The sequence below is a fragment of the Ambystoma mexicanum genome, chromosome 11, assembly GCF_040938575.1.
Source record: "Ambystoma mexicanum isolate Mex_15411 chromosome 11, UKY_AmexF1_1, whole genome shotgun sequence".
Classification (NCBI taxonomy): Eukaryota; Metazoa; Chordata; class Amphibia; order Caudata; family Ambystomatidae; genus Ambystoma; species Ambystoma mexicanum.
The window spans coordinates 244,123,935-244,150,541 of NC_090934.1; the positions used below are offsets into that span (position 1 = coordinate 244,123,935).

Below are 26,607 nucleotides of genomic sequence, written 5' to 3' on the forward strand. Positions count from 1 at the left end.
CTGCCGCCTTTTACTTAGGCATTGACATTCTCAATCGCTTTGCCATTAGTTTGGACCTAATAAACTTCAAAGCTTGGTCCCGATTAGCGGAGAATCCCATGGGCTTTGATGATCCGGAAAAAGCATTTAGGTCAGCTCAATTGCTACCTTATGCAGTTGAAATTCAGCTCAAAGAGGAAGTCACCATCCCAGAAAGGACCCAACAATTCTCCCTGGAAGTTAAAGTTAAAAGAGGACAACAATGGAAAAACCCTGATGCTTATATACATCTAAATGCTTCTCTCCAACAGCAAGGGTTGGGGGTAAACCCAACACCATTAGTCAACATAGAACATGACACCATTCCAATAGAGGTGGATAACAGCGACTTAAAGAGTATTACTCTAGCCGCAGGCACCATTATTGCGATGGCGGTTGATGACTGACATTTTCCATTGATCTAGGAAATGAACCGTTAGGACCAATCCCCAAGGACTGTTTTGACAGTGACAGTGATGACAACACAACACCACAAAGGATTTTCACCCGGCATGGGGGGGAACTTCGTGGTGTACACTTCTTGCCCTTATGGTAAGGAAGATGTGACTTGTGACTTCAGGAGGGATGAGGTGATTTTCCAGGTCCATGAGGGCTGCCTGTCCCACCTGAAGCCTCCAGTCCAAATCAGCACTCTGACCAGGGACTTCTCCACCCAGCTGGAGGAGGCCGCTGAGATAGCCAAACCAGAAGTCTTTCCAGGCTTCAGGCAGATGGTGCAAGAGAGAGTCAACCTAGCTGATGCCTGCGTGACTCTGGAACAGAAGCAAAAGTTGAAACAAGTTTTCTTGGATTTCCAAGATCTCTTTGCGGTAGACTCATATGACTGTGGTCGCACCGACATCCACACCACAACAATTCCCCCGGACCCTGAAATGACTCCAGTGTTTGTGAAGCAATATCGTTTGCCTCTCGCATCCATGGAGACCCTTACTGAAATAATTAAGAACCTTGAGTCCCGGGGAATAATCCGTCCAGTACACAGCACCTTCAATAATCCGGCACTGGGAATATTGAAGCCAAACTGCCAGTGGAGACTCTGTGCCGACCTTAGGGAGCTCAACAAACGGGTCCATACTTCCCGATGGCCTCTGCCCTACATTGACCAAGGGCTGGCCCAGATTCAGGGGGTCACAGGTATTCACAGCAATAGACCTGACCAATGGATACTGGACCGTGCCTGTCAGTAGGGAGGACCAATACAAACTGGCTTTTACCTTTGGGGGCCAGCAGTACACATGGACCCGGACTCCCTTCGGATACCTCAACTCCGGCAATGAATTCAACATTTTCCTACATAAGGCCATGCCCGACCTGGGTGCGAGGGGTAACCTGGCTTATGTAGATGATGTCCTCATCAAAAGTTAATCTGTGGAGATACACATAGCGGAGATCCGTTATGTTCTGACACAGTTGAGGGCCGCCGGAGCAAAACTTTCCTTTCAGAAAGCACAGTGGTGTAGAACCCGTGTTAATTTCTTAGGGCATGAGATTACTCCTCAGGGTCTCTGTCCCCAAGAAAAGAAAGTGGAAGCACTTCAGAAACTGAAAGACCCCACGACTCTGCGGGAACTAAGGAGCCTCCTTGGACTGACTAATTACAGTAGAAAGTTCATTGAAGGCTACACAGATATCACTAGGCCCCTGATTCATCTCTTGAAAGGGGGGGGGTCAAGTGGGAATGGGGTCCAGAACAATCCGAGGCAGTAAGACAACTCAAAAGAAGCCTCTCACAAGCGCCTTGCCTAGCTTACCCTGTCAGAAACAAAGAGTTCTTCCTGGAGACAGGGTTCTCTAATACGTGCTTGACGGCAGTATTATACCAAAAGCATGACAAGGTCACTAAAGTAATCTCCTATGGGAACAAAACTTTATCCTCTGTGGAGGAAAAATTCAACGATTGTGAGAAGGCACTCCTGGCAACGGTGTGGGCATTGAAGAATTACCGCCCATTTATCCAGGGGGAACACATCATAGTGGAGACTCCACACCAGCCTCTGCAATATCTCCAAAGTGACAGAATCCGGGCCGGGAATGTGAGTAATTCCCGAATTACTTCCTGGATTCTGTCAATGCAAGGCTTTCCTGTAGAGGTCAGATATGGCCAAAACAAGAAGAGTCCCCTCGCTCAAGGCCTGGCTGACTTGCATGATTGTGCCAGAGAAAACTGTCTCAAGGACGAAAGTCTAAAAATCAAGGACAACATGGAGGCATACCTTAATTCCCCACACAAAGTCTTTGAAGAAGACAAGTGTGAGGGAATGCCCACTGTCTATGTGGATGGATGCTCTTACTATGTTGACAACAACGGGGAGAAAGAACTGGTGGCCGACGTAGGGAACGCATGGGTGAATGAGTCCCCAGAACCCTCTGCTGGATACAAACTTGGTCCCCGAAGTAGTCAGGTGGCAGAGTTGATGGCTGTGCATCAGGGCATCCTCACTGCCGTCCAATATCAACTCCACGAACTAATCATAATCACAGATTCGGATTATGTAGGGAATGGGTTCGTGGAGCACCTGGTTAATTGGAAAACCAGAGGCATGTTATGTGCTTATAACAAACCGTTGAAACATGGGAAGTTAATTCAAAACATTGATCATCTGGTCACATCGAATGGGATGACCATCTACTGGAAAAAGATCAAGGGTCATTCCAAAGTACAGGGACCAGACAAAACTGGAAATGACTTAGCTGATCAGCTGGCCAAAACCGGGGCCATCCAAGGGGATCTAATAGAAACAGAGTCCCTGTTGGGGGAACTCCAGGTCACTGCTATCACTAGGTCCCAGACAAATGCTCACAATGATCTTTCAACTGCACAATGGAGTAAGGAGACCCCTGATGTTGATTTAATTACAGCTCAGAAGGGGATCCAATTATTGGTAAGTTTTACCAACACCTTGAGGACCCTGAGATCTTTCCCCTGACGGATACCGATTACATTGGGAAAGAGGACCTAAGAGTGTTGATGAAATGTCCAAAAATGTTCTGAATCCAAGACGGTTTGCTGGTAAGGAAATCCAAAGCTGGCCACGATCAGTGGGTGGTTCCTACCTCATTCCGAAGCCTGATGTTAAGTCACGCCCATGATCGGGCCACCGCCGGTCATAGGGGGTTTCACACAACACTGGAAATCTTAAGAGAGGTTGCATACTGGCCACAGATGGGGAAGGACCTCGACCAATACTTGAAGGGGTGTCTTGTGTGTGCACAGTTTCAGCCATCATCCCTCACACACCGTGCGCCTCTCCAAAAGAGGGGGATGACACTGCCATGGTCAGATTTGCAAATCGACTTTGTAGGCCCTGTAATTCGCTCGTCTAGAGGAAACAAGTACATGTTGACCATTACATGCTTGTTTACCAAGTGGGTGGAATGTCTCCCAGCCCCAAATTGCAAAGCAGAAACAGCAGCTTCCCTGATGATTAACCACATCTTTTCCCGTTTTGGTCTACCTCAAAGGATTGAGTCAGACAAGTAATGACAAAGATGTGGGAGATACTGGGAGTCAAAAGGAAGCTACATATTGCTAACAGGCCAGCTTCTTCTGGAGCAGTGGGGAGATACAACCGAACCATTGTGAGCATATTAAAAAAGTTTGTGGCGGATTCGGGGCCAAGTTGGGATATCCGATTACCTCTGGTCCTAATGGCCATCAGATCTACCCCTTCATCTGCAACTAAAATGTCACCATTTGAGTTGATGACTGGACGCAAGATGGTGCTTCCTCAGCATTTGCTCTACAGGACCCATGAGCAGACACTGATAAATGCCTCCACAACTCATGAGTATGTGGAAAATTTAAGGAAACACCTCCAACATGCTTTTGCCTATGCTCAGCGGAATCTAGAAAGATCAGCTGATAGCATGAAAACCCACTACGACGTGAAGACCACCAGGAAGGAATATACTGTGGGGGACCGGGTCCATCTATACAATTTCCAAAGAAACCAGGCCAAACAGCGAAAATTCTTGCCTACATGGAAGGGAACGTTTGAAATTATAGACAAGATCTCCCCTGTGCCTATAAGATCTGCATCCCCAAAGGCAGTTTGGCAGAGGGGGAAGATAAGTGGGTCCATATAAATCAGCTAAAGTGTTGCCATCCCAGACACACTCTGCAACAACTAGAGGAGTCCTCTGCAATACCAGAGGCGACCGCCCCAGAGTAATTCAATTCCAACCCTAAAATATCCCACACATAGTCTCTAAAATATGATGATTTGGGAAAAAGAAATGTCTTATAATTGTATCTTGTTTTTTGTTAAAATAAGAACGCAAATGTTTTGACTATAAAATGTATATGCCACCCCACTATATCAATGGTGGGGAAGAAATGTCTACGAATAGGTATTGCCGCTTTCCTTCGTCGTCCTAGGAGAAAGAAAACCTGGAGACTGGCCAAGGAGGACGATCCAGGGACCGGGAGCAGAGACCCGAGGGGCCCGGGGTACCACCCAATATTCCCATTAGGACCGGCGAAGAGAACCGATCGATCCAACTGGGTGGAGGAAAAGATACTGAACTGTGCCATCCACAGAATTGGAAGAAGATAATGGTGACATACCAGCGCAAGGGCTCAAAACCTCCCTTGCACCCGACTTCCCCTCGACTTGAATCAAAGCGCAGTCGGGCGGGGGGATTTGTCAAGGGTTTTGACCCATGTTGAATCAATAGACTGGGTAGATGTGGGGATGAGCTGTCGCCGCCCATTATTCTATCCCAGAACAAACTAAATCAATAGACTGGGTGGATGTGGGGATGAGCTATCGCTGCCCACATTCACGCCAGAATAGGAGAACTGCGCAGTTGGCACGAGACCACTCCAAAGATACAACCTTCTTGTGGGGGGTTCCACATCACCACTCCACTGTAAGGATGCCATCAAAACAATGTTAAGCAAGGGTCCTATACCATCAAGCAAAAGACCACTCTATTGAAATGCAGTAAATCAAGACAACTCAAAAATGGATGCAGTACCGACAAATTCCCCAAGGTGGCGCTAGCGGTCTAAACTCTGACAGGGAAACTGTATTTAGGAGTTGCAAGAGGGGCAGGGACTTCAAAGCGTGTTGGTTAATTGAAAATCTAGCCACCTGCTATTCCCAGAGGCCAAGAGGCTGGGAAACCTTAACACCTCAGAGATTCCCACACTAGGAGGCAGGATATCACGTGACCCTGTTGATTGATTGAGGAGAGACTTCCAGGCAGCCTGCTGGAGCCCACACAAAAGGCTCTTTCTGTTGAATGGGGTATGTTAATTTTGAGTGTTTCCTGTCAACAGCCCTCTGCCAGCAAGGAGAGACATGTGATCACTGACCCACCCCGACTTCTGGAGGCGGACCCAAACATTTTGAGGAGTTGAATTGCAACAAATATATAGTTTATAGAAACAGTGATAATTTATTTAACCAAATGACAGGAATGTACAACTTTGAGAGTCTTAGTTTGAAAAATGCCCTCACGATTTGAGTCCAAAATCAAATTTGTACCATGTTCTGGGGCAAAACCCTGCTAATTATGATTATTGTAGACAATGTATGTAAGCTAGAGACATGGAAAGTTACTGGGATATATGTGGAAGGGAAATGTACCTTTGTATAATTTCTGATGAAAATCCCATATTGCACAACCCACTAAAATCGAAAATAAGTTGCCATTTTTGAATGCAAGCTCCTAGAAACACCAGAGTTGGGACAGGGACTATCTTTAGTAATATATGATGTGTGTATGTGATGTCAAACAACTGTGTACCTGGGAAATATGTATTTGGATCAGGAATAGATTTGTGTGCACATGGACCAGGGGAGTGTCCTTTCTGCAGGTCATAAAAATGACATCACTCTGACACACTATCCCTTCCCAAATCAGGGACCAAAGAATCTATTGACCTATCTAATCAAGAGAGGGGCAGGCTTAGGGATGCTAGCCTCTCCACCCACTTTTTAAAACACATAAAAAGAGACTGCTGGGACAGGTAGGGGATTCAATTCCATTTTCTGCGGGACGCTCTGCCGGTAGACTCTAGACTTCACATACATCAATCTCCAAAGACCAGAACTTTACTTCAGAACTTAAAGCAGGGGCCTAAACCCTCAAACTGAGAACTCTCCTCAGCAGGCCTCAGCATCCTTAAAATCATTTGCAAACTATTCCACAGCCGGGCGAGCCGTTTGAATTCTTTTCCAAGAACAATTGCCAGAGACCAGACCAGAGATCCAGAGAGACCCAGACCGCTGTGAGCAGAACCGGTGCCTGATTGACCCGCCGAGCAGAGAGAACCGAAGTCCAGTCCAGTTGACCAGATCCGTGACGAGGCCCATTCATTTCAAAATTAGGAGTGAGTATCCGCCAGAACTGTGCAGAACCCAATCTCTTAGTTAAAATAATCTAATCCAAACTATTTTAACCTAATTAGAACAGCCTCCTAGAAATCGTGTCATCTGTCATTTTTAAAGCTGCACAACTGTCACCTGTCAATTCTAAAGCTGCACAACTGTCATCTGTCATTTTGAGCTTTACTTTAAATCTGAAAATCTACCTTTATTAAATCGTCCGTATCTCTTGAACCGTTTGGGCAAGGAACGTAAAGCTGTGATGCTAGGCTTTCCAACAAACCTAGAACCGACTTCCTGCTCCTTATACTTTTACCGCAATCGAGATTCACGCACTCGCGAAATTTACCGCGATTTGCGATTTGGCTCAATTTCTCCACTTGTCAATATAGCAGCTCCATTCTTTCCTTTGTTAAAATCCGTTTGCAACCTGGTAATAACTCATAAAGCATTGCTAAAGTGAGCCTGAACTAATACCAACAGGCATCTCTCACTCACCCTGAAACTCTAGAGGGAATTAAAAGCAATTTTAGCACCTTTTCACTTCCTTGCAAACCACATTAAAGTAATTCGCCTGTGTTTAAAACTCATCGCTGTTTTCTCTAAGCTTGCTGGGGGAACTGGAACTGTGTATTGCATTATAAAGTGTGATTTGTTGGGATTCTTGAAGACGTGTGCTCTCCTTCCATTTCTTGTATTGCATAGGGGGGGGGGGGGGGAGTGAATTCTCAAAAGAAAAAAAGTGATCATATTACCTTTTGCTAAAATCATAACAAGTTATTTCTGTACTGCATTTTATTCCACCTTGCATTTCCTTGAACCCATCAAGCATTTTCAGCTACCTCATCCTCTACACGACTCCTAAGTAACCAAATCAGTGTACCCCTGTAACATTATCCATTGTTGATCACGGTCATATTCTGAAGTGTGATATCAGTTATCAATTTATTTATAAAGTGTATTGTTTAAATTTTCAAATAAACCTTTTAATTTGCAAAACAAAGCTATTTCTTGGCTCAGTGGGGTCAGGGGGATTCTAAGAGGGGGGTGTTATACAAGGGTTGTCATCCAGAGTACTGAACTGGACATAAAAATACATCAATAAGGGTTTTCCTCAGCATCCCAGACTAGGCATTGACTTAGCTGTAGTTTTGATTGAATATCGCTTACAGTCCCCACTCTTAAACATAGCGTTCCTTGCCTCATCAACTGGAAAGGAACCCCTGCCCTGGCACCCTTTCACTACCTGCCCGCCTTTCGCTTTTTCCAAAGCCAATGCCCCCCCCCCACCCTTACGTCTTCCTAAGCCGGTCGTGCCTCTTGTATAATCACCTGAATGGCCTCATCTGTATTAACCCCCCACACCGCACATAAATCCTGCATTTTCGAAGACGTGCACCTGAATACCTTTCCTTCCCTCCGTTGCCTTCTCCTTGCATTCGCTATCCCCAACTACCCCTTAGGAATAGGATGCCTCCAGTACCAGCAAACCCCCCTTATGCCACCCCACCATGTAAAACTACACACGGGCGCTTCCCCCACCGGTGGCCCCAATGTTGACGTGCTGGACATAAGGGCTACCGCAGTGCGCACTAAGGGTTTATTGATTACATTGCATTCTCGAACATGTAGTCTCACGGTTAACAAGAGTGGCCCAAATGACCACCCAACCCGAGCCAACAGACAGAAAAATCCCCCATTGCTTGCGGATCCCCAACTACTGAAACGTAGTATGCCTGCCTTATACCGGAAAGTAACACACATCCCAGGCCACATACACTCCCCCTTTTGTTTGTTCCAATAGCTTGTAGTCCCCGTATGTGACTGGGGGGGTTAGGGGTGTGACGACAAACCGTGCTCCAGAGCCACATTTGCATGCAACACCCTACTTCCTTCAACCCCCATCCCGTTGGGCATTCGGCTCCCACATTACTCATTCCTCGCCCGGCCTTGGCATACAATAGAATGAATACCCCCCCAAATGCATTTTACCAAAACCTGGGGCGGCAAGGGCAAGATTCGACCCATGTTCACTGCGCTTTTAGCGTGGCTCTGGCCTGCAACCGTTTTGCTGTGTTCCTTAGCCATACCCATTGCCAAGCATGACCAGAGTCAATTTCGCACGACGCAACTGCATCAGCAAGGGCTTGCGCACAATTTGGCATATCCAAACCACAGCGCTGCTTACAATATTGGCATGCGTACTGCCCATTATGCCACAAACTCCCTGTTAAACCCTTTCCTTCAGTTCCGGTCTGCTTCCTGGACCTCGAGCTGCTTGTAGCCCCCCGCTCCGCGCTACGCTTGACCATAGCCAAGTGCCCTCATCCGGGCTTCAAACTCCTTCCGCAGCCCTTATGCCCTTTAGCACGTGCCTGCAATGGCCTTTCAAAATTTTGCGCATCTACGCCGCCATTTGCGCAGCCATCACCGTAATATGTTACTGATTAACGGCAATGCTTAATCCTTGCTCCCATGAATGAAACCTAGTGCTAACAAGTCAAAGCGTTATTGGCGCTAGGTAATCCCGACAATCATTCTAGACAGGCAGCCTGCCAAATATTACCTCTTCCTAAATTTACAGAAATACACACTGTCCAAATTAATTACAAACGGCGCCATGAAGGAGGAAATGCACCCCCGCACCCGGCATCCCCAACCTGATTTGCCCGCCCAACACAACCAGCCTCTCCCCCCATCCGATCCACTGTGCAACCCTCATCCAAAGCCTCACCCACGTGCCCCAACCTGCTTGTCAGGACACCCATCCGTATCAACACTAGCGCACATAACTGTACGCGGCCTGTGCCTTCTTACCATATACATGAAACGTAGGAATCAGCAAACTTGCCGCGTAGCTCCTTTATCCCGATGGACTATGAAAATGCAATCACAGTAGACATTTGAGCCTAAAACACTGCATGAAAATCATGGTTTACAAATTTGGTAAACTGCATGCAAACCTATGCAAACTATAAGTTTACAAAGGTTTACGAGTGTTTGAAACCTTTTCTGTAAACTTTTGGTTTACATTGCATTTACACCTAAGTAAACCCTGTAGTTATGCAAGTCCATTTGGACTTTATGTTCCAGCGATTTGTAAACCCTAAGTTTACCATGGTTTACAAATCATGAATACTTTGTAAACCCTAGGTTTGCCATGGTTTACAAATCATGAATACTTTGTAAACCCTAAGTTTGCCATAGTTTACAAATCATGAATACTTTGTAAACCGAATGTACACTTAATGTTTCATGCACAAATGAACATTTCATTTACCAAGAAAACGCATTTGTGAACCTTTGTAAACCTAGTGTACACCTGAAATTCTCATTAGTAAACATTTGGTTTACCGAATTTACAAAGTGTGTAAACCTTTGCAAATAGTGTTCAGTTCCGTCTTTTACGTTCACTTTTACTTTATTAAATAGTAAACCCCTTAAAACACAATGGGCCTCATTATAAGTTTACCAGTCCAGTAACTACAGTACCAGTAAGCTTGCTGGTACCGTAGTTCCCGAACCAGCAAACTATGAGTTGTGCTCGCGGGTGCCTTTCTGCCCGCCAAGGCACCCGCAGAGCAGCACCCGTGAGCACAGCATTTCGGATGCACAGTCATTAACAGTGCCGGTGCATCCGAGCTCCCCATTCCCATTCAGCCGTATGGGGCCGACTGGGAATGGGGAGCATTTTTTTTCCAGTGAACGCAAATGGGCAATTAACGGGTCTGGCAGGGCCGTAATTACCCGATAATTGCCCATTTGCGGGCACCTGAAACAAAATGACACCGGCAGCAGCTGTGCCTGTACTACAGGCACGGCTACCACCAATATCATAATGACCCCCAATGTTCCCAGGTTGTATTTTAGGAGTTTACTAACAAAACCTCAACCTGGAATCTACTGAAGTAGCTATTCTCCCCTATCTGCAGTGACTTAGAAAAGGCACATATGATTTGAAGAAAACAGCTTGATTGTGCATCACTGGCAGCTCACATTAAAAAAGGCTATACAAATATTTAAAGCCTCTCAAATATGTGATTGCATGTTAATATGACATTGGAGACATCAAAGATGTAAATCCATTTGAAAAGAAATAAAAAAAGAATAACAGGGTTCAAAATTGCCAGGAGCTAGAAGCTATTTAGCTCCTGGTTATAGCCAAGGAGAGCCTGGTTACCTCGAAATCAAGTGTTGCAATACAAACACGGTTTTGTAATATTTACTGGGTAGGTTTGGGTATGTGTATAAAAGAGAATCATGGACAAACTTATTGGATAATGTATGAATGGACTAACATTTAGAATTTGTGTCTTACGCAAAGTTTATATTTGCTGTACTCTATGCACTAGCTACTGCCTAATTGGTGATGCCCGATACAAAGGGGCTGAAATTTGTTCCTGGTCAAGAAAACCTAATTTCATCCCCTGCAATAGTAACCAGCAATTTCTCTAGGACACTAGACTCTTGCTACACAACACCTAGATGTCTTATGAATTGTTGGTTATCCTCCATTATGGCTCTTTACTTGTCTTTTTTAATCTAAATTCACTGGTCGCTCAAATGTCATAAATGTCCTCAGTGTGCTAGAGTACCAAAAATAACTTTCACAGGGCAAATTAATGTAAGCAACAGCTACAAATCATGTTTACAGCCATGTGAACCAATATGTGTGTGGGTATAAAGGTTAAAGAAACTGTTGTATGCTGACCATTAGGCATATAGTGGCCACTGGCAAATGTAATTAGAAAAACACTGTTGAAGCCAGATGAGGTCCTACAACACATAGAAGATCTATAGGTGAAGCTTATTTATGCTATATTGGAAACACACAACAAAAACATTTTGAAATACAAAGTCCTATATTTAAACAAGTCCAGCATATGCTTCTCCTAGCCTGTGTAAGTACTGGTGTGCACCTCAACCCTGCTTCGATGCAGAGCACCAGCTCTCACCTCCCAGAGGTTTCATCAAAATCACAATTTTAATCCCAGACAGTATCCAACATTATTTCACATCCTTTGATTGAAGTAGGGAAATCTGACTAAAATGCAAGCAACGTACAAGGCACACTCTTTCAAAACAGAATAATGGCAATTACAATGTGTGTGACTGGTCAAGTAGTTGTACAAATTAAGCCTTCCAGGTATTGGGGCATGTTGAATGCGGTCATTAGAAATATAGAAACAAACCTATGGGCAGTTAGATGCATCTGCTCTGCCAATTCCCTACTGCAGCAACAATATAATCATCTTAGCTTCTACATCAGTCACTGATTACTTGACAGAGTTCATAAAATAGTAATATTAACCACTTACAAAGCATACATTGCTAAACATTCCATCTGAAGTATTTTATTCAATAGTTTTTCGGAATAATATTTCCTGTTGGAAAGCAACATCATTTGTGGCATAAAATGCATTCAAGATATTGATTTGGTCAAGATCAGAGTTTTGTCAAGTTGGGGACTTAACAAATAAATACTGCTTATTCTCCAGTTTATTTTTATTGGGGCATGTGTCACTTACTCCTTCAGAACCAGGTGTCCACAACAATGTGTTCCCCATACCCACTTTGTAAAGTTTGGACTCCCCATTATGAAGGTCTTACTTCTGTGTGCCCTCATCATGGAACTATGGTTCCCTTAGCCACTTGTGAAGCCCTGTATCCCCCTTGTGAAGGTGGGTATGAAATTAGCATGGTATGAATGATCACATTCACATGCATAACTAAATTCTAAAAAAAGAAAAACGAGGACCATTTGCTAATTGTGACTTACTGCTTATAATGAAAAGGAAGGAAGAAAGAGAGGGGGAGGAAGAGAAAAAGGGAGAAAGAGAAAAAGGCAGAGATAAAGACAACTATTACCACAGAGTGGCAGACCGCTTATAGCGAGCGCCTCCTCCATGGCAGATTGTAAGTAGGCTAACCATTAGCAATGAGTGGCAGACCGCTTGGAGCGAGCGCCTCCTCAGTGCCTCTGATTCAGAGAAAGGAAGAGGATGGCCATTAGAATAGCGTGAGACTGCTTAGAGACAGATATTTACTTGGGATCCAAGGGAGTGGGGGGGCAGAGAATCCCAAGCCGGATGTGAGAGAGAATTGCATAAGGAGGGCACAAACAAGACCGAGCTTTAAATGCTGGTCTAAAAATGTTCACAATTTGAGACAGTGGTGCAGTTTACATCACTAAGCCTAAATGCCTATGCATTGTCAGACATTAAGCAGCCTTCTATTACAATAGCCGTTTATTACTGCTTTGCATGCCTGGGAAATCATCTAACCCTTAAACCAAATTACCCTTAGCCCCTTCATTTCAAGTTAAACATTCTTCAGTGAAAGATGTGTATATTGTGCTTTTAATCAACTATCAATTAATTCATACCGCAATTCTAACAGCCTTCCCAAAATAAAGAGGATTTATTTATTACCAAGCCTGGTTAGCATTACAATCCATCACCAACATAAGTATGTGTGGTGCTGCTGTTCCCTCGGACATAATCAGATTTCCAGAAACCCAACTCATGCTTGTAAAACGCAGCAGGCCAAAACCCTGGCATGCAACTATGTTTCCTCCATTTCCAAGTACCCATCCGTACACTAGCAGTTGTCTAGCTCTCTTACCAGGAAGCTGGAACGGCATAGAAGTAACTCTTGGAACACAGACTGGGTTAAAGGCTATCTGGATTGTAACAAGTTATCTGACTATCTTCTACCACCTAGTACACAAACATATCTGGCGATCTAGCAGCTAGTACATGGCATGCCACAAATGTAACTGAGATCCAAACTATTGTCCATTATATATGCCTCATTGTAATTTTGATTGGATGTTATGGTGTGATTGTTTTGTGGAAAGATTATTTTAAGCTATAGACTATGTTTTATTATCAATATGCTGCATTTTACTTTTAAATGTCTTATTTGCGTCATAATCCTCCTAAATACACAATCCCATATTTTCACATAGGTATATTTGAATAGCACTGGTTTGACAAGTGCTTGGTGTCAAGCTGACTGGGCTCTTTGAATGTACAAGCATGAAATAAATAGCTCTTAGCAATCTCACTTGCTGCATTCCGTTTGGGAACAAAAAGAGAATGAAATAGGCAGACTTGCACATTGTGCCACCATTTTTCATATGGCGCAAAGCTTTGCACTTTCCACAATGCAAAATACATATTTTACGGATGCATTTATTGCTTATTTATATAGTACCTATACATCAAATGGTGTTTCAAGGCACCACAAGACAAAAAAAAAAAAAGTATGTGTGGGGGGAGAGACGGGGAAGAATACAACAATAGCGGTCAAACTAGGCCTTGCGTCATTTGGTTCGTGGTGCAGTAACAAGGAGTGCAGGCGGAGGAGTGGGGAGGGAATATTCTAGGGTGGGAGGGAAGTACGGGGTAGAGTGGCAGCATACAAGTACAATGGAGGAGGGGGGGAATAGGAGGGCCCATTGGGCTAGGCAAGTGCCAAGGGGAGACCAGGTGGGCAAGTGCTAGGGGATGCAGAGAGGACCATGTGCTAAGTGTGAGGACGGGGGTGGACAAAGCTTCGTAGGGATGCACACCCCATCAGGCTAGTGAGGGGAGGGGGTCCCCGTAAGGGCAAATGCAGGTTAGGGGGACCGGGGTGATGCGGAAGACTGGGCGAGGATGGCCTGGTGGCCTGTAGGACTCAAAGGGACCAGGCAGCCAGCCCATGAGGCAGAGAGAGGGGTTAGCGGGGGAGAGGAAAGGAAGAAGAGAAAAGGAGGGTCTTGAGAAGCTTCTGGAACTTAAGGAGATCTCTCTCAAGCCGGAGAGGGGCAGGGAGGCCATTCCACGGGGAGATTCCTGCCGAAGAGAGAGATCTGCTGCCGCTCTCTTCTTAGAAAAGCATCTGAACTGCAAAGAAATGGAGCTAGAAAACAGAAGGGCTCTAGCAGGGAGGTATTTAGGGAGAGAGATATGGTTGTAGCATGGTCCCATGCCCCAGAAAGCTTTGTGGATGATGCAGGAGGTCTTGAACTTGCTCTTCACAGCCACGGGAAGCCAGTGGAGAGATTGTAGGGTTAGTACTATTTTGTATTAGTTAAAGGTGGTAAGGGAGGATAGAGGTAGATTGAGGAAGGGGCTGTTGTAGTTGTCCAGTTTACAGAGGACCAGAGCGTTGGAAACATTGAGTTTCTGAGAAAAGGTGAGGAAAGGGAGAATTCTTCTGGAGGAGGTGCAGCTAAAAGAGGCCAACTTGACAAGGTCCGCGATGTGACGAGAGAAAGTGAGAAGAGTTGAAGATGACGACAAGGTTTTTAGCCTCACAAGAGGGTTAGGGGAGGGGACCCATAGGGTGGCTGGAGAGTAGGAGGGAAAGAGGGAGCAGGGGTCACAATGAGAAAGATCTCAGTCTTACTGGCATTAAGGCAGAGATCATTAGCAGTGCACCCTACCGCAACAGCAATCAGACAGTCATGAACAAGAGAGGAAGAAGAGGTGGGTGTCGTCCGCATAACACTGGAAGTGATGAGAGAAGGTAATCAGGTGGGCCAGAGGAGCAAGGTAGATGTTGTAGAGCCAGCAGGCCACTCCCTCCCCTTGTCCCTCCGGCAATCACTGTCTTCCACCAAGGATCTGAGCGTCACTCTTCACTGCCTGCACTGCCACACCAGGCTCAGGCACCAACCACTCTGACGCAGTACTCCGATGTCCCTGCCACTTACCAGGCTTACCAGGCCCCATGTTGTCTGGCAACCAATCAAGCAGAGCCCCACACAGGAAGGACATTGGGGGTTCTAGATTGCCATTTCGCCTTGGATACCCGTTCCGATTATCAGGTACACTATTTTTGGGCAGCTGTCGGAAGGGATAACTGTAGTTTTGGCTGGATTCTCGTGTCTCAGAGCAGAGCTGTGTAGCAAGCAGCCATCTTGCTTAATCTTAAATTAGGATTGTTTTTTTGCTGCTAATACTGGACTATCTGGTGCATATCCCCTCCCCCACCCTTGTTACATTACATGTGACCTGTGCTCATATACAAATCTTCAACAGTTGCCAAGATAAACTCTGTGCAAGGCTCCGGCCACAAATTTTGCAGTTGGCCTCACACTATTTTGTTCCTGGTGCCACATCAAACTGCAGATTCATTGGCACAGCCTGACACAAATACCAAGCAAGCACCATTATTACCAATAATGGCAGTAAATCATTTGAATGTGGAAATAGAGACGTGCACACACAGACTGCCTGATATCTAAAAATACATGACCAAATAATGGCACAGAAATGAACAAATAATGTACACACCACACATTGCAGATACAAAACAGCCCTCTGGCACCAATCTACTTCTCCTGCCAGAGCATGGGTAAATGTGTGGATGGGTGACTGTGTTCATAAGTGCACAGAACAGTGGTAGAATTACATAGGGTTGTATGGATGGAAGACAAGGGATGCTAAGTTTAGTACCTAAAACCAAGTTTCATTGTAATGCCCACACTACTTGCAAAGGGGAAAAGATACATTATTTTAAACATACCAAAGATGTCAGGGTTAACAAGAGAGTCCTTTGTTGGCTGGTCTTCTATCTAACCTATAGGAAACACAAATAAAGAAAAGCTTTTCACTGTGCAGCTGCATGGGACATTTGAAAGTAGTAATTTAAGTGAGGAAAGGTGTTAACAGGACATTTTACTTATCTGATGGGAGCGTGGATTTGCTACACTGCCATCTCTTTGATGGTCAATAGATGTATGGGATTTGGAACCTGTGGAGGTAAAAATGAATCCATCTTCTAACAAGACTAGTTGGTGGTGCCACACCCAATGGTCTGCCATTATTCCTTAGAAATACAGATCTCATACACACCGCCACGCCTAAAACTAACTATTCCTTAAGGCCATTTTTCACCAGACCATCGGCATATTCACCGCAGGCCTACGCTGCTTACCGCCAATGCACAGCCACTTAAGGTCCTGTATGAAATTGACACCTGAATCTATAGCCCGTTACTGCCACTTCTACAACTCCTGGCCACTATCGGCACACACTTGGCTGCTAAGTTACTATGCTGTACTAAATGTCATTTGTATGTATTGCATATCAATGGTGTACCGTGCTGCCCATCTGCCACCTCGTATTAATTAATACCTGGTTGTACTGCCATCCGCTATCTCGTAATAACTGTTATGGTTGAATAAATTACCCTGTACTGCCACAGCCATAACTTTTGCCCACTGTCTGCATGCACTATGCTGCCCAGACACCATGCTGTACTAAATGCCATTTGGATGTATTGCATATCAACGGTGTACCTCACTGCCCATCTGCCGCCTCGTATTAATTAATACCTGATTGTACTGCCAACCGATTTCTCGTAATAACTGTTATGGTTGAATAACTGTTGAATGTATTACCCTGTACTGCCACAGCTATGTGTGCCCACTGTCGGCACGCACTACACTGCCCAGACATTATGCTGTACTAAATGCCATTTTTTAATTGTATAAGCCATCACCCTGTACTAATTCAAGCACCGGGTCTGGTAGCACAATACCTGGCCAGATACCTTGGTGTGCTTATGCGTATGCCTATACCCTAGGTCAGCCTAGCTCCCTAGCCTCCTAGCATCCACTCTGAGCCACCACACTCTGATCCTAGCCTTTACTGACGAGACCACACACCCATAGCACCCATCCACTTGCTAATATGCAACTTAGACTGCCCTATAAAGACGTCCTCCATGCCTTGTCTGCCCTCCATCCTCACTGCCCCACATGCCATGCCGACGCAGGCGATGTCAACCAGTCATACACACCCGCCATGCACTAGACCTGCAAAGCCGCATGTCCAACCAAAACTCTACCCATACTCTCCTCCCAACCCAGGCCTACCCACCTGAGAATCCTACTCCTAGGCGCCCATCTGGGGCAGGCCATCCCTAGCTCAAGCCAAGGAAGGAACTTCAAGACCCTTCCCTCCACCTATACACAAGCAAAAAGCTCCACAAAGCACAGACGAAGATACCTCTGCATCTTACCCTGTCCACACTGAAACCTCCCCCACTGCCTCCACCCAGCTCAACTGCGCTCTTATTAATGCACGTTTACTCCCAGCACATGCCTCCGAAATTAGAGACCTGCTCACTGACCTGGAACTTGATCTTCTCGCCATCACTGAAACCTGGTTGCATGAAGCCTCTGGCCCTGCCATAGGTCTAGCCCTCCCACCAGGATACACCATCTTTCACAAGGGCAGAACAGACAATAAAGGAGGGTGAGTGGCCCTCATCACTAAAGACTCCCTAGCCATTCGACAAGTAAACTCCTTCTCAGATGACAACACTGATGCCCTGTCTGTCATTCTCACCCTATAACACCATTTCCCTCCATGTTATCCATCGCCCCCCTGGCCCTCTATTAGACTTCCAAAATAACCTTCACCAGAAAGGAGACAACATAAAACGTATGTGGTTACCAGTCAATTTGTCGAAAACATTTGGTCGATAGGACAACTGGTCGAATGTTTTTTTTTACCCCTTTTTTGAGGGGATCCCCCCCAGCCCCCTTTTTTTTCTTTTCCCCCCCACACGAAAACCCACAAAACACATAAAAATTTAAAAAAAAAATTCGACCAAATGGTGTCGACCAAATTGCAGTCGACCAGTTTGCTGTCGACCAATTGACTCGACACCACCAAAGCAATCCTCATGGGTGACTTCAACCTCGGCTTCAAAGACCCAAAAGCCAAGCAAAGTCCATGCTAAGGCCCTCCACGAATTGGGCTTCCTCCAGAGAATCAACGACCCAACACATAAGAGGTTGCATATTATATTGGATAACTGACCACAACTGCAACATAGATATTAGCTCCAACACACACCGCCCTTGCACTGACCACCACCCCTTCCACTTCCACAAATACCTACTAAAGACACCAACTAAAGACACCATCCAACCCAACACCTTCACACCCCCAGCACTGGCTAGATCCTCCAGGCTCCTCACCAAAGAAAGGCTCCTTCCGCTCAGAGGCATCGGCTCTGCAGCCCCCATTCTCCAATGATCTCTACAACTCCATCAAAACGGCAGTAGACACCATTGCCCCTCTTCAGAAACAAAAAGCCAAGTCCAAGAAACACGTCAACTAATGGTTCACCCAAGAGTTACTAGATCTAAGATCCCTCCAGCGATCTGCGCTTACCAAATGGCAAACCTGCTCCACAGATTCGACGTTACAAGCCTACAAAACGGCAATCACCATAGCTAAATCCTCCTCCTATAATACAAGGGTCTCCAATGCAAAATCTGAGTCGAAAGAATTTTTTGCGATCTTCAAAAGAACTGTCAGCCACACCCACCAACACACAGGAAACCGTGAAAGAGGTTACCTGGTGCAACAATATTCAAACGGCCATGCTGAATAAAATAAACACCCTCAGGAAAATAAATCAACTCCCAATTCCTTGCACTGCCAAAAACAGACGCTCCTCCTGAACACAACAAAGACAGAAAGCCTTTTTCCTTCCGAGAGGTAACTGAGACTGAAATCCTAGACATTATGAAACACATCAAGCCTTCAGCATGCACAGGCGATATCTGCCCTGCGGCCCTTATCAAAGACTGTGCAGACTCATTAGCTCAATTTCTCACAGCATTAATCAATGCTTCATTTTCATCAGACATCACCCCCCCAGAGTCATGGATTTAACCGCTACTGAAAAAACCCTCCCTTGACCCTAACTCCCCGAATAACTACAGACCCATAACCGCCGTTGCTTTTCTGCTTAAGATACTAGGCAAAGCCGCCTACTTGCAGATCCAACAATTCCTGTAAAGCAATAACATACTAGGCAAGAGGCAATCAGGTTTCCGTCCCTGCCATGGGACGGAGACTACCCTACTCGACCTGAAAAACAAAATAGAAGATACTATGGACAAAGGGACCCCGGCGCTGCTCATGGATCTGTCTGCAGCTTTTGATCTGGTTGATCACAAGACCCTCTGCCGACACCTCCTGGATGCTGCCCATTTCTCCCAGGAAGCCACAGCATGGATAACCTCTTTCCTCAAAGGAAGACTTATGAGAGTGTTCTCTGACCAGGCCAGTGCTACCCCCACTCCCATTCACTGTGGAGTTCCTCAGGGTTCTTGTACATCACCCACACTGTACAACATCTTCACCCTACCACTCTTCAATGACCTAGACGATCACGGCATGACATATACCAATTATGCCAATGATACTCAAGTTCTCCTCCCACTCTCAGGTGCTTATGAACAGAACTCAGCCACTCTGAATGACATATATGCTCTTATCCAGGCCTGGATGGCAGCTAATGGCTTATGTCTAAACTGGGGAAAAACAGAACTTCTCCTAGTAGTCCCCAAAGACATTCTGAACAAACTAGACAGTAAATACAGCTCCTTCAACATTGAGAACCCGTAATCACAGCCTCAGCAGCAGTCAAAACACTTGAGTTTGACTTGACTCCACCCTCTCCATGAATAGGCAAGTCAGTGCCATATCGTCATCAGCCGAACTTACCACCAAGATCATAAATGCTGTCAAACCCTACCTCTCCTCCCAAAACTGCCTTAACATAGCCAGAGCTACGATAGGAGCTGAGCCAATCTGGATTACTGTAATGCCCTGCTTCTAGGTACTTCGTCCAAAAACCTTGAACTGCACATGACACAAAATAACGCCCTTAGAGCTGCTCCAAGCATCCCAAAAAGGGAACACATCTCCCAAGCGGGAAGGGAAGCCCACTGGCTCCCAGTCAGAGAGCAGATACTCTTCAAGACAATGTCCATCACGCACACATGCCTTTCGCACTCGGCTCCCCCTTACCTATAAGAAAGAATTCACTGTAGCACGTCAAACAGCCCCAAGTGGACTCAACACACCCACCAGCTTTCAATCCCAACCTTTAAATTTTAAAAGAACCCAAGCAGGTGGTGCAAGCTTTCCCTTCCTGGCTCCGAAGAATTGGAACGCGCTACCGCTATCACTTAGGAAGGAGACCTCTCTCACAGCGTTTTGCAGAGCACTCAAAACCAAGCTTTTCAACTAGCCCTGCCTCAACTTACACAAGAACTGACATCATCCCCTTCAACACGGGAACATATACTTGGTGTACTTTGTCCTCTGTAAATATGTCTTCTGTAAATTTAAATATCTGTCTGTAGATCTGCAAATGACAAAGGTATGTACCACTACTTGACTGTACCATGTGCGTGTAAGCAAAGCCTTCTGTAACAGCACCATGATGCCTCTAGGCCGCTAGGTGCTTTATAAATTTAAATAAACAATAAATATTAAGATGACTTATAGATCTAGAGTTCATGTTAAGAGTCATATTTGAGTGCACCGTTATCATACAAATAATATAATCAACAGTGGAAGGTAAAAGGGAAAAAAAATGGGGAGAAGAAAAGAGAGGAAAAAAACACCCAAACGGGCATGAACAACCAGAGAACCTGGTAACGATTACAAACCACTAGTCGAAAACAGAGCCTGAAACAACCCAACTGCAACCCCCCACCCATCATAGCTTCAAACAGCAGCCATTCATGTATAAAGAAGATTGACAATTACCATTTTCGGACCCACAATGCCACCTTCAAGTGCATACCCTAGTCAAATATATCAACACGAAACTGCTCAACTAGTATAAACAACCTAGGGTCATGATTATTGAGCGGAATGTATGATAGAGCCTACTATATTGAGCCTATACAACCAGGACAATGTACAGTATCATTTCACTAAGCCCGAGTAAGAATGCGCCGTTTTACCCTGGTACCTTTAGTACCCGACATCACACCTTAGACTCCTTCATTACAAGGTCTCCTTCATAAATAAATGAGCATTCCCGACCTCATGATATGATTGTGTATAGGCGCTATGTAAATAAACTATGTGTTTCAAAGCGCTTCAAGGCAAGGGAGGGAACAAGGGAAAATACAAAGACATTCTTACAGGCCATGAACAATACAGCGCCCAAGCACATCACTGGCAAAACAGTGGCTATATATTGCTACTACCCAACAGTTGGGCATACATGATGCATAAAATGTCTTATTGGACAGATTTGCAGCCCTTTTCCACATGTTCCTTGATGCCAACCCGGTGTTCCCCCATTCATCCATATAGGAGTATGTATAAAAATTGAGTAAGGTCGGATTTGTAAACCAATATAGCAATAAGTAACGAAATCTGCATACTTATTATGTACTGCTTCAGAGTGACAAATTCACAGTGTTTGCATACTCATTGGAATATTTGTTTGAAGGTGTGCGGCTTCTGAAACCTAACAGTACTGCTGTTACGATCCTAAATTGCCCTCCCAGGGGAGTTATTCAGGTAACCCTACTTGCTTTAAACGTGCAAACACAACACATTGGGTACTAAAATGTATAAATTCACACCTGACATCATAATCCAGGAATAACATTTTAACATAACTACTCCCATGAAATTAACCGGACAAGATAGGCACATACCCTGAATATCACATATCAGTATACACCAACCTGTTGAAGACACTTCTGAATCGTGAGTATAACAAGTATAACATCTAAAGTGTGTACACACAAGAGTGGGTAGGGGGGTTACCAATATGTGCGTCGTGTGTTTCTGGGAATTTGGTGACTAGGCTTCAGCATGATTTATTTCTCCTAAGAAGCCACACCGTGATCATTTTAGAAAGTTTCAAATGCATTGCAATTAGGTGTCTTCTTTTTGCTTACCAAGAAGCAGGGCAACCTCTCATAGGTGATTGAAAGTCGCATGATCAACAAATAATGCTAACAATTTTATGCAACCAATTGAGGCCAGTTAAAGTCCATTGTCACAACCATGTTAGATTTTTCTTTTAAACCCGTAACCGTATTGAATACTTCTTGGTATCCGTTTGTTACAGCACTTTATAGCAGGGCCCACAGCTCTCCCATTCCACAAGCCTTATATCAACCCTTGCAAGAGTACCAAATAATGCAAGCATTTTTGTGCAACCAATTAAAGTCAGCTAAAGACCACTGTCACAGCTACGTTATATTTTCTTGTACATTCGCAACAGCAATGAACATTTATTGGTAGTCATTTGTTACAGCATTTTATAGCAGGGCCCACAGCTCTCCCAGCCCATAAACCTATTCCGTAATGTCAATTTTAGGGATGCACAATCGTATAGAACCCGTAGCCCATGGTAGTGCTAACATTATCTCTTCAAACAGCTTTGGAGGCAGAGTTTAAAATGGGGTTATTCTGCAATAAGAATTCTGGTGTTCATAGCGTTCTATGTTCGCACTGTTTGTTACTCTCACACATTGTACTGCGAAATTTACCCGACACGGTGTAATTATATTTCCTTCAGATTATGGCATCATAGCTACAGAAAACCATTCCTACTTTACCAACAGAAACAACGAAACACGTGCATAGGACAACTAAACCTCCACACAACACAGAACAAAGCGAGCGCCCACTTAGAAAGAAATCGCCATCATCATATCCGGAGCTTTTACCTCGGCCCAACACTAAAGTTTACTTCCAAGGCAGCTACGCTCCCATATTGCAGTCGCGTTCTTCTTCCTTATGACCACAAGCATGTTTACGCTGCGTCCTTCAATGACCACAAGCATGTTTACGCTGCGTCCTTCAATGACACATCATCACGCACCCAGGTCCGTTACTCAAACAGATACCCTGATAGCATAGCAACGTCATTGCTCACAGCACATAGGCGAAAAAAAGCGTAGTTTGGAAGAGAATAAATCGCGCAAAACGGCATTAACGGATGCAATTATCTTATTAAAAGTAATTAAATGCAAGCAAACATTAACTTTGAATTTAAACATAAAAATAATGAGTAGAGCCGTGGTTCAAGCCCTCATGGCCTCGAAGCTGTAGTGGAGCATGTTTTAACCCAATCAAGACTGGGCTGATGTATCCGTGAACTTCTGTCTGGCAGGAAAAGTTTTAAAGTTGCCGGCTTTAACAGTGACACTGATCCCATGTTCCTTAGCCAGATGTTTTGCTTCCCCGAAAGCCTTCCTCTTGGCCGCCACTTCTTTTGGGAAGTCAGGGAAAATATGTAATTGGTCACCCTGCCAGGATATAGGCCCTCATTCCAACCCAGGCGTTAAGGGTTTAACGGCGCCGTCCGCGCCGTTAACCCTTAACGCCTGATTTCCACCTTAACGCCTGCTTTTAGCAGGTGTTTAGTACCAAGGCACTAAGCGTCCTTGGCGCTAATTACGGCACAGTAATTTACGGTGACGTAATTAGCGCCTTCCCCACTCCCCTTATGCCCTATGGGGCAAAAATGAGAATGGGGAAGGGTAAATGGGGATTGGGGATTTACCGCCCCACTCACCTTGGAATGGGGCGGTAAATCCGCCATCCACCATAGTGTAAACGGAGTTTAAAGATATCAGAGCTACTTGGAATTTCTTCATTGGATTCTTCATTAATTTGTTTAGACTTCTTTGAAGAAGGTTTTTCAGGGGTTTCAATCTTCTTTTTGCCAAACATCTTAGCTGTAAAATAGTGTAGTGAATGGTCAGCAGGATGGTGGACAGGAACTGCTCTCTCAAGCTTCTGCTCCACCAGTGGCCATTCTAGAATCCACCAATTGTGCTCTTTCTGCGACCAACCATTTATTTACTTAGAGAAGGTGATCAGATGCAGGGGGGAGGCAGGATCCATGGGCTGTGACTGTTTAAAATGCAGTGTAGCTGGTAGCTCTGACAGTTGGGACAGTGAGGCAGTGAATTAAAGGGTAGGGTATTTTGCAAAGAACAACTATTTGAACAAACCAGAGCTAGTTCTGGTAAAGTATGTGGTAAAAAAGAAAATTGCAGACTGAATTCAAATCCCAGGTTCACCACTTAACGGAAACGTGTGATCCCAGAAACATTATTTAATCCATCTGGCAAATTTGTGAATCTCTACAAAGGATTCAGTTTGTAAATGCATTGAAATCTAAACCCCCAGCTTGCTGGACAGATGCACTGAGCTATCCTGTGCGGTTCCCAATGCAGATATAGCTCTGCAAAGTGTATTTATTTGTTTCCTTGTCTGCCTCTGTGTTCTGAGGCCATCACCGGCCCATGCGTGCAGCTGTGCTCTTCTAAGAATAACACAAGGCCAGCAACAAAGGCAGTTCATCTGCCTCATGAATCAAGATAGACAATTTGTATGGGCCCTGAGAGACACGTAAATAGCCAGCATGAGCAGCGAAAGCCCCACTCACAAATAATGAAGCCCAAAAACGTGTGCAGTGCATCCTTACCGTATTGTGGCTTGTTTCTGGCCCACGCTCGAATCTTGGTCCGCCATTGCTGGTAGTGTGCATTGTTGTAAGGTTGGAAACAAAAAGTAAGTGGTATGCCCTTCCAAAACAAGCGGATGCATGGGTGGATGGATCAGTGGATACATCGATGGATCGATGGGTGAATGTATGGATGAATTGATGACTGGATGAGTAGATGATGAGTTGATGGATAGATGAGTAAATAGATGGAAGGAGGGATGCTTGGATGGGGGGATAGAATAGTGGATGAATGGTTAGACAGGTGGATGGATGGATGGATGGATGGATGGATGGATGGATGGATGGATGGGTGGATGGGTATGTTTGTATGGATGGATGGATGAGTATGGTTGCATGGATAGATGGGTTGATGGATCAGTGGATGAATATGATTGGATGATGTGATATGGCATTCATAACACACCTTTACACAAGTGTTCCAAGGTGCAATGAGGCAAGGGAGGGGGGCACAGAGGGAGGACAGAGACAACACTCTTACCAGGCCAGGTGACATTGAGATAACACAAGTGCAGGGGAGTGGGGAGAGGGAAAAGTGCAAGGGAAAGGGGAGGGGGCAGTGCAGTACACAGGATAACAGAAAAGAAATAAAAAACAAGAAATAAATAAGAAGTGCAGCCAAGTGGTGGCAAGTGCATGGGTAAGTGGCGACAACAGGTGTCAGGTGTGGGACTGTAGGGATACAGAAACAGCCCCTGAGTGCAGGGGGTTGCCAGGGGGGAAGTGCAGGTGTGCAACTGGTAGAGAAGGGACCTGAGCCAGAGAACAGAGGGTAGCCAGGTGGCCAGTGCAATTTTAGTTTCAGCCAGGAGTTCAGCAGGGGATAGGAGGAGAGAAATCAGAAGCAAAGAGGAAGGTCTTGAGGTGCTTCTGGAACCGGAGATGGTTCTCCTCAAGTTTCCGAGAGGCAGGGAGGCTGTTCCAGAGGGAGGCCCCAGCAGAAGAGAGAGATCTACCACCAACTTGTTGCTTCGAAAACCGACTAACCCTGAGGGAGTTGGAGGCGGATGAGCGAAGGGCTCAAGAAGGAATATATTTAGGAAGAGAGAGTTGAATGTATTGAGGCCACAGGCCCCAGACAGCCTGGTGGACAATGTAGAGGGTTTTGAACTTAATCCATGCAGCCACTGGGAGGCAGTGCAGAGATTTCAGTCCTGGAGAGATACGATCCCTAGGCTTGAGGTCAAGGACAAGTCTTGCAGTCCTGTTTTGGATGAGTTGCAGAGGACGGGGAGTAGAGGCAGGCAGATTAAGAAAGAGGCTGTTGCAGTAGTCCAGACTATGGAGAACCAGAGCTCTGGAGACAGTGAGCTTCTGGGGGAAGGAGAGGAAAGGAAGAATACATCTGGGGAGAAGCAACTGGTAGTGTGACTCCTTAGAGACGTCAGAGATGTGAGGAGAGAAGGAGAGTGTGGAGTCGAAGATGACCCTGAGGTTTTTAGCCTCACAGGTGGGAACAGGAAGAGGTGTCAGAAGCTCCCTTTTTTCTCACCTTTTTCTCCTTGCTGGTGTTCTTCTGGGATGAGGCTTCGTTCTTTTTCACCGACCGTGACTTGTACAAGCCTTGTACAGCGTGGAAGCCGACTGCCAAGCCGGTAGTGTTTGAATATCCGGGAACAATGTCAATTAATCCAGGAAGGAGGATATCGGAAGATAAGGAATAGAAAGGGGGGGTTCCAGGAGCAAAGGGAAGATAGAAAGCATGAAGCACAGAGAGCGAACTCGAACAACGTCTAGTAACTCGTAGGGGTAGAGTTGAGGCGCGGAGTCGCAGGGGCATGCCGGTTTTCTAGGAAGCTGGCAAGTGCACGCAAAGGCTAGACCGCAACAGTTCTGACTCGGCAGCCATTTTGGATCGGTTGCAGAGTTAACGCTGCTGTGCATCATGGACCATGAAGTCCAGAAGGGTCGAAAC

At 45.3% G+C, this 26,607-nt stretch overlaps 1 long non-coding RNA gene across 1 annotated transcript in view; it reads right to left on the minus strand.

Annotated features, from left to right (window-relative positions):
* Positions 1-22,993, minus strand: part of LOC138503321 (uncharacterized) — a 241,781-nt gene extending 218,788 nt beyond the window's left edge. The window contains exon 1 of the long non-coding RNA XR_011279615.1: positions 22,885-22,993. This is a non-coding gene — a long non-coding RNA (uncharacterized lncRNA). The remainder of the gene's footprint in view (positions 1-22,884) is intronic.
* Positions 22,994-26,607: the final 3,614 nt, after the last annotated feature.